The sequence below is a fragment of the Aulonocara stuartgranti genome (assembly GCF_965226115.1).
Source record: "Aulonocara stuartgranti genome assembly, chromosome: 2".
NCBI lineage: Eukaryota > Metazoa > Chordata > Actinopteri > Cichliformes > Cichlidae > Aulonocara > Aulonocara stuartgranti.
The window spans coordinates 18668635-18682584 of record NC_138940.1 but is presented as its reverse complement, the minus strand read 5'-3'; the positions used below and the strand labels follow the sequence as shown (position 1 = coordinate 18682584).

Below are 13950 nucleotides of genomic sequence, written 5' to 3'. Positions count from 1 at the left end.
TATCCCCACAAGCTGCATGTCTTTGGACGGTGGGAGGAAGCCGGAGTACCCGGAGAGAACCCACGCAAACACGGGGAGAACATGCAAACTCCACACAGAAAGACCCCGGCCTGATGTTGGAATTGAACTCAGGACCTTCTTGCTGTGCGGCAACAGTGCTAACCACCGTGCCACCTACACAAATCCTACAAAATGTAGCATTTTAGAGTAAAGTAACCACCTCATTGCTGAAAATTCATTCTGTGTACCACAAAAGGTAGAACTTGACAAACAAACATAAAAGGGAAAAAAAGGCATTAGTAGGATTTGTTACCACAATATTCAAAAGATTAGAGCCTTGACCCAGTGCTGAAGTCTGCTCTGCCATGGCTCTCTCTGCAGTTATACAATAATAATCATAATAATATATCTGCTGACATGCCATGTTTCTGTTGTGAGAATGGGATCTTCTTCTTCACTGTAGACTATTCGGAAAACTACCTCTATTTGTGGCATTTTGTTTCCGCTGACAACTTTTAATGGGCTACTTAAGTTTTGATGTCACAACTTTTTAATGTGTTTTTCAATTACATTATCCAAGACTACAGTGGCATTACTCACTTCCACTTTGAAAACAGCACACAAATCCAGTAATATTGAATTTAAGGTATGTCGAGATAACAATATAAGTTTCTCACACACTCAGAGGCAGCTGAGAGAATTTGGAGCCAGATGCGAGTGACAGGGTGACGGATGAGTTTTTTGTGAGACTCACAAAAAGTGACATGTCATTTAAACCACAGCTGATGATATATGACTCTGTGTGTGTGTCTATACAGTAAAAGCGTACATGTGTCTCCATGTGTCTCAAATGACGAAGAGGCTGGTAGATCCACCTTAACCTGAGTGAGACAGAGGTTAGGATGATGGCATAGGCTGTGAATGACTGGCTGCACTGGGGAGAGGTGTATCATCACTTCTTTATACTATTCCAAAGTAGCTCAGAGTAGGCAGATGTACCTTGTATTTCTGGCTGGGTGCAGTGAGCATTGCTTGCTACTGACATGTCTTTCACTCAGTAGAAATTTGCATGACAACCTCCTTGGAACATCAAAAAAAGCCCTCATCTTTCTCTATACAATTACATTTATAAAAAGCACACCAAATAATAATAATGTGACCCACTGTAATATGTATGGGACACGTTTGGCCTTGACTAACTCAAAATAACTCTGGCTTCCTCTATCCAGCCACAGGTCGACTTTATATGAGTCATTTCAGGTCCCACACACCCCAACACTGTGTTATGCAGGACCTGAATTATAGGTGCCAAATTAGCCCCGACAAGGCACACATTTCTCTGGTATCTGGAAGAAAGGAAAATGCATTTACCAAAGTGCAAAAAGCAAAAAAAAAGTTGACCAGCTATTACCAAATTAAAAATCGAACCGATCCAGTGGGTAAGTGTTAGCTAGCCATAGCAACAATGTCAGCCGAGGAAGCAGTGTCTTTGTTGCAACAAGTGGTGCATGCAGGTTGTAAAAATAGTGAAAAATAGACTATGAATCTACTATAAATACAAACCAGAGCTTGTTCTATCCATTGAGACATGTAACTTAAATGTGATTCAGGCAAAGAAAAGTCAATTTCAACAGTGTTAGTTTACTTGCTATCCTTCGCTATTCTAAAAGAAGGTGCTATCCTTGTTTTTTACTGAGATATCTGGGCTAGTTGAAGTGGAATGACACGGCTTATGACCAAACTATAGAGATATAGAAAGTATAAAGATCCATTGTCTCCAATCGTAGGGCTTTTTGCCCGAGCAGCAGCAGCAGATCACTCTTAGCGTCCTAGATGAACCTTCGCCCCAGTCTGCAGTCCAGAGCACTCCGGATCAGGCTGTCATAAAGGATATCGCTGGCTGTTGCTCCATTTATCTGTCACTCGACCTTGATTAATCTCAAGATTCCTGCTTCCACATCTCCACAGCATGATGCCGCCACCTCTATGCTTCCCTGTAGGGAGAGTATTCACCAGGCTATGAATGGTGCCTGGTTTCCTCCACACATGATGCTTGCCATTCAAGCCAAAGAGTTCAACCTTTGTTTCATCAGGCCACAAAAATGTTTTCTTGTTGTCTGAGAGTCTTTCAGGTACCTCTGCCGAAATTAACAGTTCGGACAACCACTCTCAATGTTATCCAAGAGTGTTAAAAATAGTCAAACCACATATCAATAGGACAAATTGAGCAACATCTGTGTTCTCTCATCAACTGCAGCTGGCAGTGACTCATTTGGCTGTCCAAATCTCCAACGAGATCTGAAATCCTATCTGCCACAGTTTCTTCTGAGGCTAATGTTGATAACCCCACCACTTGTTGGGCCAGACGGCTTCAGTAGCCTTCAGCATATATTTCTTCACATATTCACCATATATGAGCATGGATGTAAAGTCTGTGTGATTTTTGTAGGCAGTAAGATAGCTTTGCCTGCAGTAAGGATGGCTAGATTTCACAGCTTTTAGTAAAAATAAAGAAAACAGTTGTTTCCTCAAATCTACCAACAACTTATCTTTTCTTGTCCCGAGTTGTCCATGAATTGTTTTATTGTATCATTTAATATTATATTCCTTGAGCAATGACATGTTCTGTTAATCCACCACACACACAGGTATTTACGTCCCTATATAAATAGGAAGAGGTCAATTTTGTCATGAAAAACTTGATAAATAGATTTTCAAAAGGTTTCTGTGAACTGTTGCACGTGCTTCTATGGCATCAATTGGCTTGATACTCTCATTAGGATAGTGTGACATCCAGTGTACTAATCAATACTAACATTGCATTCAAATACACAAAACCATCTGTCATTTTCACAGACTGCAAAACAGAGAAATGTCTCTCTTGTTTGGTTCTTTTTCTATATAAGGTATGGTCTCACACAAGCATGCATACATTTAGATGCTATATATATATATATCTATATCTCCATCCATCCATTCGCTTCCACTTATCCTTTTCAGGGTCGCGGGGGGCTATCCCAGCTGTCATGGGGCGAGAGGCAGGGTACACCCTGGACAGGTCGCCAGTCTGTCGCAGGGCCAACACACAGGGACAGACAACCATTCGCACTCACATTCATTCGCACCTAGTGACAATTTGGATTTTCCAATTAACCTATCCCCACAAGCTGCATGTCTTTGGACGGTGGGAGGAAGCCGGAGTACCCGGAGGGAACCCACGCAAACACGGGGAGAACATGCAAACTCCACACAGAAAGACCCTGGCCTGGTGTTGGAATTGAACTCAGGACCTTCTTGCTGTGCGGCAACAGTGCTATCCACCGTGCCACTATATATATATATATATATATATATATATATATATATATATATATATATATATATATATATATATATATATATATATATATATATATATATATATATATATATATATATATATATATATATATATATATATATATATATATATATATACCCTTAATGACACATTATTTATAGTGGACCACATCCTTGACCCCAGTAGGTGTTAAATACTGTCGATCTCAATCAACTATTTCACCTCTCATCAATGAGGCTTCTTCATTTTTGAAATGTCTGTACAGCAAGCTGTACAGTCTGCACTGAAAAAAAGGGACTGGCCATCTCTTGGATTTATGTAAGCATCTTGCATGCATTTAACACAATTGCCTCATGTTTTAAAGTTAAATGTAACTATATAGTGTAAAAACTACATGATATGCAGAAAGGGTGTATTAAATTGTTCATATCATGTTCAGGTGAAGTAAGTCAATAAGATAGCAACGTTAAATCTCGTGAAACCACGCGTGATTTCATCTCGCGGGCTTTGGATCGTGGTTTAAAAAAGGCATCCATCTCAGTCAAGTCGAGCAGCCAACTCTACGTTTTTGGTATGTCTTGATTTTTTGAATTCATTTTTACCATATTTCAGCCAAATGTAGTTAAACGTCTAGAGTGTCGCCATGTAACATGCTAAAAAAGAGCCGTTAGCTTATTTGCTGTTTTATCTGTTGTCAAAGAATTGGCGCTTTTTCATTTGAATTTGTCTTTGGCACAAGAGCCGTAATATCACATTAAACCTAATTACGAGGCACTCATAACATAATTTGGTTTTCTGTGTGAATAGATTTGTCAACTGACTCTTCAGTTACATTGTGTATTTACTGCACCGTGGTGTTAGTGAGATTTTGGACATTGAACAGCTTTAGCTAATATCATCAGCGGCATTATGCTAGCTTACATCCCTACCCCTCCTGCCCTCACCTGCTGTCCTTTTGTTTTTGTTTTTGTTTTTTTTGCTGCACATTGAGAGATGACCTCTATTCTGCATTTCACCAGGAGTCAGCTGATGGATTGTGGGTTCAAGGTGTTATGGTAAGAAAGTATATTCTATTTTCGTTTCTGTAACTTAATTATAATAGGTTTTTTATAATTATTAGGTGCATGCATACTCACCCTATTAATACAACTGAGAGATCCAAAATCTGCCATAGGTTTAACTTATACCTGTATGTATTGCCAGAAAGGTGATTACTGGACTCGCATTAATGCACACTTGAACTGAAATGAGGTTGTAACTTGTGGGTTGTTGGGTTGCAAATCAGAAACAAACATCTTTGGATTTTTTTTAATCCCATAAGATCTGGAAACACAGTTTTTATTCAACAAAACATTACTGATTAACCAAGCACAGTGCCTGCTGTTATTTCAAAATAATTTTATGTCATTTCAGATAAAATGCAGCATTCCAGTGCATCCCAACCATGCCTTTACAGTCAAGGTTTCTGACGGAGCTGAGTTTTTCTCTGACAGTCTGCTGAAAGTGTTTGCAAAGTGATCGGGGGAACAGGGCACAAAGCTAAAGGATGTAGCTGCCATAATGACAGTAAGAACTTTAAAATTCTTTAACTACAAAGTGTATATGTATTGCATTAGGTCAGTAAAAGATTTTTATGCTACATCCATTGAAACAGTCAACTATTACCTGTGAGTAATGATTCCACTAAAAGGATGCCATAATTTTCGTCATGCATTTACTGGCCCACTGAGAAAAAATTATCTTTTTTTAAAAATAAATGTTCTGGAAACTATATATCCATAAAGTTGATGTCAAACAGGAACTTTTGATATTGCTTTGTAGATGCTGGTGTTGCATGTTGACTGGTTTAAAAAGTCAAGAGTTTTTGTCTGGGATCATTTTCTTCTGTGCTACTGAAAAGTTCACAAATCTCTGTTTTCTTTGTTATAATAGTCAAGGATGACATTAATGCTCGGAGTCCCTCATCAAAGTGCTCCGCATCTGTGTGAAAGACAATTGCAACATCTTGGTGCAGGAGTTCATGGTGAGTGTTTTATGAGTAGATTGTGGCTTTGCAACATTTAAAAATGCATTTAGTTATCCACTTGATCCTCATTGGACTGGTTAGGACCAGTAGTCCTCTTTAATAATTTGAAGTTCACATGAGGCCTGGTAGTGAACTCGGCCGCCGGCCCTTGAGGCCTCACCCCCACCCCTGTATTAGGGGTCACATCAGTGTGAAAAAACTTTAAATTTGTCATTCTAATGAACAAAGGAAAATCCCACCAATATTTATATTAGCTTTTGTTTGAAAAAATGACCAACTGACCAACAGCTAACCAAATTGTGGGGCTGAAAGTCTAAATTCTAACATCTTCTGAGTGACATAACCTGGATTTCTGATGGGCCGGTGTCTTTCTAACAAAAACTAATGTAAAGCATTTGAAATTATTATGTTTTTCACCCTCTCTTAGAAACTCTGTTAGACCATGAATGGCAGCATGGCAGGCCACTCTTTGGCTATAGCTATTTACTATGTTGCTTGCATTGGTTTAAATTACTCTAACATTAGAACTGGTAGATTCAAAAGAGATGAGTTTAAAAAGGAATCTTAAAGAAATGTTTTGTGTTTAACCAGGACTTGACTGAGGCCACTGCACAGATTGAGAAAACCACAATGAACATCTGTCTCCAGAGATGCGCCAGGCAATGACTTTTCTGATGTTGTTCTTCAAGATCTGGATAACGTGACCTTTGCAGTAGCCATGCTGTTTGGACCTTTTTTATTCCTTCAACATGAGTTACCCATCACAACTCTGCTACACTTTTGAGGTGATTCAATGGGTGGTAATGGAGTTGGATGCAACTCAGCTCTCAAGAAAAGCTCACAACTAAGACAAAACTGCTCCTGCAACGAAGCTCACTGTTATGCATGTGAGGTGACCAGCTCTAGGTGAGAGGACATTTAAATCTCACACTTGTTCTGCTGCATTTTTGAAGCTCAATTCCAGGAACGGATCGCAGGGTTCATTTTTATATACTCTGCAACTGCCATGAGGACGAGCCGTTTTTTGTTGTTGTTTGTTTTTCCTTTTGCTCTGTACAAGTTCTGTTTGTCTGTTTGGCAGCATTTTTTAATTTCTCTTTGTATTTTTTCTTTCTTTTACTAGTGAAGAGATGTAGCGTGAACAGTTATACAGTCTAAATATCCCATATGGGTCGTGTGAAATGGTATTTTCAGTTTCATTCAGTTGAAGTAAAGAACGTTGAATATTTCTAAGTGTGCTGTTTTGAACCAAGATGTCACAGTATGATCAGTGCTGTAATTTTTGACAGTCACTGTATCAATGTTATTTTTGCATCTCTTGAATAAAGGTTTTGACCTGCAAGTGCTAATTTCTTTAGTTATTGGGGTAAAATGGGAGGTGTTAATAGGAAGGTGTTTGCCAATTCAGTAACCTAATTTAATGTTAATGGAAACTAACACTACCTCAAATTGTTTAGTTATAATTGTTGTTTAACTGAATCTTGATGTCAGAGGCCTTAAATAGAATGTTTTGTATTGTTCTTTCCCAACATTTTTCAAAAGAAACAGTCTAATTTCTTTGCTGTGATTGATTCCAGAGAACACGGAAGAACTGACATTATTTAACTGTTGATTTATATAGATTCAGTAGAGGAGTAATGTCAGTTTAATTCTTTACCTACTGCAGTGAAATTAGACATTTTGTTTTGAAAGGTTACTGGTGGATGCCAGCAACCATCTTGGAAGAGAACAATACAATCTGTTATAAGGCCTCCATTTGAAAATTGTGTATTTGATACTAGAATATAATAGCAAAATGTAATTTGAAGATAACATGTAGTATTTAAGTGACCAAGTAGTATTGGGTAAAAGTTATTGAATCGTGTTGGGATAACGTGAGAAAATTGTGAAGGATTAAAATATTCCAAGAGCTCAAATTACTTCATCAAAACATGTTTAAGTCACATTTTATCAACACAAATTGCACAAGTTTATTGAACATGAATAAATTGTGTTAATTTAACTCAATTGTTTAAGTTGCTGCCAAAGCAAAACATCTGTGTGCAACAAATGTCCACCATTGAATTAAGTAAATCCAACAACATATTTTTTTCAGTGTGTACAGTAACCCATCCTTAACTGTGCGTTTGGGTCGTAGGTGACATTGGAGCTGTTAGGTCAAACTCAACTTAAAGATTATAAGTGTGGAATGCTGAAATGGCATGAATACTATTTTGAGAGATAAACGGACAAAATCAGAGAAATGTTCTTGCGAGAGGGTGCACTTGTCACGTCTGTTGTTTTCACCTGCGTCACCTGAGTTTCTTCAGGTATGTGCAGGATTAGAAGGCCGAAGAACCTTTGAAGCATGGACGAAAAATTACTGCAGTGTTTCTACAGTAGCCTAAACTTGTGTAATGGCACATATGTGGCTGTAATTTTGGAAATAAAAGCAAAGCTGTAATCAATAATATTGCAAAAGATTTTAATACAAATGTGATAAATTAAAGCCCTTTAACAATCACTGGTGAGAATCCTTTTTATTAAAAAATAATAAATACAGCAATGTGTTGTAGAAAATACAGTAGGTTTCCATACATTATTCTTTCACATCAGTAGAATGCATCTTAGCTCTTGTAGTAACCTGGTAAGTTAATATAAAATATAGTTTGTTGTTTTAGTCACTGCAGGTTTTTATGCTTTGATTTCCCCAGACACACTGGACAAACGATCATAGTGCTGACATGGTTTTTTCCTCATGTCTTAAACTAAAACAGACAATAAAGGCAGTTTTAGACACTTTATTTAAATCAAAGGGAAAAGTAAACAGTATTGATTCACTGGAGCACGCTGAAAGTTTAAGCTTTGGCCACGAGTGAGATCAACTAGAAAAGAGGAGAGGAGAGTTATTGAACTGGGAAAACAGGAATCCAGGGGTCTCATGTGAGGCAGGCTGTGAGAGTCAACAATCAGGCCTACTTGAGAGGAGTGGTTAGTCCAGCTGCGGAGGAGGTGGCTGATTTGATGAACGTGTGAGGAGTGCCAGGAGGGCAGGCAGGTAAGCAGGCAGCGAGAGTCTAAGGAGAAACTAAGAAGCAGAAGTTAAGTGGCAGGGAAGAGTGATTTGTCTCAGGAGCCAAAGAAAAGTAATCTGAAACAAGTGTGTTAAAATGCTGAGTATAATGAGCCTATTTACCACTAGATGAGCTGACTATCATGTGAAGACTGGCACCAGCACCAGTTGTTAGATATAACTGAAGATGATGAAAACAGGTGAGTCAGCTGTAGAGCAGCAACCCAGAAAGCACCTTGGAGGAAACTCAACAGAACCCCAACCTGGATTCAGCAGACTAAAACACAGCAGACAACCTGAAAGCCTTTGCCACACTGCACCCTCCTCAACGGTTCAGTTCAGGCGAGGGGACCCCAGACTCCTCCTTTGGACCACACCCCTCCTAGGTACTCGAGAGTCCTGAATATCTAAAATCTCCCAAAATGAAAATGTCCAGGTTCAAGATTTTCTGGCAATTTCATGATTCGGGCACTGCAGGGTTAATCGTTGTTTTGTTTAACAAATGTGATTGTTTGTCCTTGTTTGTTCGATGGTTTGTGCTTTTTTCAGTAAAGATGCAGCTGATAGAAATGATAAAAGCAGGATTCAGAATAAAACACTGAACAAGTTGATCAGCATTAAACCGCAACACAACATGATAGCATATATTGCTAAACAGATAAAAAACAATATTAACATAATATCATGTATCAAAATAAATCCCTTGAAATAAATGAAAAGCGTGTATTGTGGTGATGTCAAGACACATGTCAAAAAAGTACTGCATGAAGCTACAGCAACATCCTAACAGTCTGATAAATGAAACTTGAACTACTTGAATGTGATCTGATTCGCGCCCTGTGGACATTCTTGTGTTTGCTGACAGAGGGAAGCGCCACGCAAAGGTTTCTGCCAACAGAACATCTGTTGGAAAAGGTTCAGTGTGCGATTTAGCAGAGTTACACGTAAAAACATCTGAAAATTGAACACTATTGACTGATATCACTTTCTGTTTTGTTTCCACAGAGATTTAGAGGCTTTTGCATCTGAACGCTTAAACACAAGATTTCAAAGTCTTCTTCTGTCTAATGTTAAACTTTAGGACAAGCGCCTCCACAGCAGCTGCTTAGAGGGATGGATGCTATTCATGTCACATTCTCTGCTTGTAGCTTTCAGCTCACTTGGGGATTTAAACTAGTTGCACTTAACCAGCATAAACCCTGCTGCTCTGACACAAAGGTATGGGCAATGGAATGAATTCTTCATATAGAAAATGGAATAACAGTGCATCCACATGTTTACAGCAGAGGATTGATGTGGCGTTCTCATGGCGCCGCAGTCTCTGTGACTGTCAGGGGAAGTCGAAGCATATCTGTGCAAAGAATTTTTACTGTTAGCAATCAGAATGTGCTACTTGCTGTGTTTGGCCTTGAATCTCATATTGATTTTTAGGCTTATTTCAGAGCTGGTTGCAGGGCTTTGTCTTTGTCAGAGAACATGAGAGACTGTTTCCCTTTGTCTGCAAAGCAAAAGTCAAAAACATTCTGGTAGCCTCTGGAGGTCTCCACATAACTTCTTCTCAGATGGATTGGAAAAAAAAATCTTACAGTTTTAGTTGAAGTGCAGGAGTTCCTCCGGGCATGCTGGAAGAAAAAGGTTGCTGATTATTCAAATAAAAACATGTACCTGCTCAGTACCATAAAGGTGTTCAACAAACTCGTGTAGCTCTTCCTTTCTTAAAAAAGCTTTCAGGATGCAGAGAGCCATCGTACTGAGCAAAAAGACATTTTTGTAGCAGGGGTGTCAAACATAAGGCATAAGTGCTAGACCTGGACAGAAAAGGACTCCAATCTGGCCTGCTGGAAAATGTGAAGAAGAGCAGAAATATATGACTTTGAACTGTATTTTACGTTTTAATAAAGACCTCCTCCACAGCCGTTCCTGCTTCTCCAGAGTAATTAAGGAATAGATAAAGAATTGACAAAAGCGTTACTGTTTGTTTAAATAATCTATCAAAATTTGTTTGTTTTTGCTTTTTTTTTTTACAATGGATCAGCTGTAAAAACAACAACAAATTGTCTCTACTTAGGTCTGTAAACAAAAAACTTTGTTTTTAAAAGGGTCAAAAAATCAAGAAAAAGTCAAGATTTTTTTAATTAATTTGCTCTACTACGCTCAGTGACTAAATGTAGACAATAATCGTTCAACATCATTTTCACCTTCAGCGCTTGAATGGCTGGTTGTCTTTATTATTAGAATCAACTTTTTTAATGCCTTCGTGCCTGGCAGCTCTTGCAGTCAGTATCAGGATCTGAGTGCATCGTTGTACATATTTGCTTTTTCGAGATGAGCTCTATAGACCCTGTAAAGGCTCCTCTTGTTTGTGTTTTTACTTTTTTCTTTCTGTTATTATTTGTAAGTGTATGTGTAATATGGTGATGCAGTGTTAAAAGGCAGGAACAAAGCGAAGGGGAGAAAATACATGAAAAAACTATGAGGGCGCATAAGTGGAAGTGCTTCTCCGACTGCTGCAGCTATAAGAAAACAAACACATACAAAAAACAAAGAACAGCTGAAAAGAGAAAAAACGAGATCCTGTTTGTCAGCTGTCTTGGGAATCCTCTGGTGTCCCTCCTGGAACATGTGATGCCCAGTTAGATCGAGGTCTAGACTTATTGTAACCAGAAAAAAGAGCCCCTGTTTCTCAAACCCTGCTGCTTTTTCCTCTTAACAAAAATCCCCAAACACAGTAAGAATTATATATGTCATATAGAGCCTACACTCACTGCTCTACTTCCTGCTGTTGCTGTGTGATCCTCCAGCTGACCCTGATCAGGGGACGATCATGCTAGTGTCACTTGTGAAGGTCAGTATTTGGTGACTGACTTCTTATTTTTTTTTTAAAAGAGTCTTTCTTTTTCTCTCCTTACCGATTTTGTTGTTTCAGGACTCACAAAGATATTCAAAATCTCTCAATGAACGATTTATCAGCAGTCAAGCTGAACGTGAGTACAGTACACAACAAATCAGTGTGACACCTCTATATCCAAAGAGTATCTAAAAAAGGTAGAAACTGCCTTCAGCAACTCATTTTTCTTTGTTTTTCTTATGATCATGCTTTGGTTTGCACACCTTCTTATCCTTGTTTCAGGCCTCCATCTTTCTTCATTTTAGTTCCTTGTTTGGTGACTTTTCTCTGGCCTCTTTCCCATTTGTGCACTGTAGTCCTTGGCAGATTAAGAAAGTGAGCCCCGCTTCCCAATCACTCTACTCTGACTTCTGCTTTGATACTGCAATCCTTTCATCATCACATTATTGCTTCTCAGAGTCTGATTGGGGTATTCAGGTTTCATTTGGAGTCATCACATGCTCTTTATCTACAAGAAAAGCAAAAACACACTAAGAGAATTCACACTGGCAGCCTTTTCTTTTTATGGCAAGCAAACATGTAACAGAATAAACGTTTTCAGACTCTTTCATGATTAGCTCTCAAACACTAACGGTAAAATTATTTGGTATTGTGTAGTCTGTTCTTATAAAATGTGTAGGGCTCTTTGTCCAATAATGAAAACTGAGAACTTGTCATTGTTATCTTAAAAAATAATAAATCTGATGATCTTGTGCGTACTTAAGGCCACGCATGTGTTTGTGTGTTTACAGATAAGAAAACTTGATAAAAATGGAAAAAAGGTGAGAAAAGTAATTCATATAAATTAATTTATAAATGAAGATAAAACTAATCATTTTACATGTCTTACTAATGTTTGCACTCACACACTTATATTAACATGTATTAACAATCAAATATTGATTTCCTCCATTGTACAAAGGATCAGTGGGTGTTCTCTATCCAAATATCTTAGCTATAACTTTGTAATGGTTCGTTTCACATGGAGCATATCTCACGAAGATTACGTTTGTGTCATCTCACTGTTTAGAAAAAAGCTTATCTATCATGCATCACTAAAGAATGCAATTTATTCTGCATTTCTGTCTCGCTGTCTCACTCTTTGTCTCTTCCTTCTGTTGATCAAGACAGCATCTGGGATAATTAGACAAATATTTGGCTTTCATTTGCTGGTGTAAACATTTGAATGAATTCAGATTTAGTAGTGTGTTCCCAATTCACACTTCTACAAATGGTGGCTCAGTGTATGCTACTTACTTTCTCCTTAATTGGAAGAAAGCAGAATTTTGAGCACTCTGTTCAAAAACAACGACTCTTCACATTTTGGAGCACGAAGAAATCATTCGCTTATTTGCCTAATCGTGAGAAACATTTTTTCCAATGTATATGATCGTGTATCATCTTAGGTTCATGTGTAGATGCTTACAGACATCACGAGCAATTTAGTGTTAAATTGTTTAATATTTCTGATAAATGTTATGTCTGTATATTACCTGCACGGCTGGAATTACAGTGTATACAGTGTAAAAGATGCCACAAAGTGGCTGTAGTGTTCTTCATAAATACAGAGAAGGAAAGAAAAGTGGGAGCCCAGTGGGAGGTAAGTTCCTTCATCATGATTATGCAAATTCTCATGACCATTGATCAACAATCATTGATCAATGGTCATGAGTACCATTCACAGAGAGTTGGGGAATGGCTGCAATCACAGCATTGTAAGATGGTGACGGATGTACCATCTGTTAAGTGCCAACCTCTGCTACGTCCAGATGAAAAAAATCAACTTTTGAAGACTCTCAGTGAGCTGTTGCATTCAGACTAATAATGAAGCAACCTAATTAAACCAAGGGTGGAAACACAGGGGTGTACTGCAGATCAACACTGGGTTACAAACAAGTGTGGAGCCCAAAGTTATTTTTCAGTCCTACAAATCTTTTTACTTGGCTTCATACGACAAACACGTCACCTCACATATAACGGTTAATGTTTAGCATTTGGATCTTGTGATTCTGTCCCCAGTGTTCAATCTGTAGGCGATTACATATTCCTCTGTATTCTCATTTATAATATCTGAAAGAATAAATAGAAGAAAACAATCACTTTGTCAGTCAGCAGGCTATGGGAACAAACATTACAGTAAAGCAGCTGCTTTGACATATGCAAAGTTAAAAGCTTGACCCATTTCATGGGAGCGATTAAGTGTATTAATTATGCATTCATGGATTTTTGCCAGCATTGCACTGCCTCATTTGCATACTCATTCTTGGCTTTGTGTTTTATATACTCTTTCACATTTCCTTCACATTTTGTACATTTAACTTGATTGCACATTGAGCCTGGAGTGAGCAGCGCTGTGTCGGGCCAGTTTGTGTTAAAGAAGAATCAAATTAAGAGGAGCAACAAAGAAAGCTAATAACTAAATACCCAGTTACACACATTAACACACTTGACATACCTTGTTCTCTTTCACATGACTCAGATACACACACACACACACAAATTCCCAAATCTTTGTTTGTCACTTTGTTTAAGCAGGAACTGGTGTATTAGTTTCATCAGTCCTTCGCTTGGTGCAATGCCCTTGTAAAGGCAGAACACAAACAGATGAATTCGACATCATGGTTATCGTCTGTTTCACTGTTAGT

At 38.3% G+C, this 13950-nt stretch overlaps 1 long non-coding RNA gene across 3 annotated transcripts; it reads left to right on the top strand.

Annotated features, from left to right (window-relative positions):
• The first annotated feature begins 3620 nt into the window (after window positions 1-3620).
• On the top strand, window positions 3621-6708 carry LOC309716728. Of its 3 annotated transcripts, none has more exons than XR_014279505.1 (5): window positions 3621-3658; window positions 3780-4395; window positions 4754-4906; window positions 5273-5363; window positions 5958-6708. It is a non-coding gene; the product is annotated as an uncharacterized lncRNA (long non-coding RNA). The 3 variants fall into 3 exon arrangements; XR_014279506.1 differs by having other exon boundaries at window positions 3628-3911; window positions 4332-4395; XR_014279507.1 differs by having other exon boundaries at window positions 3628-4395.
• Window positions 6709-13950: the final 7242 nt, after the last annotated feature.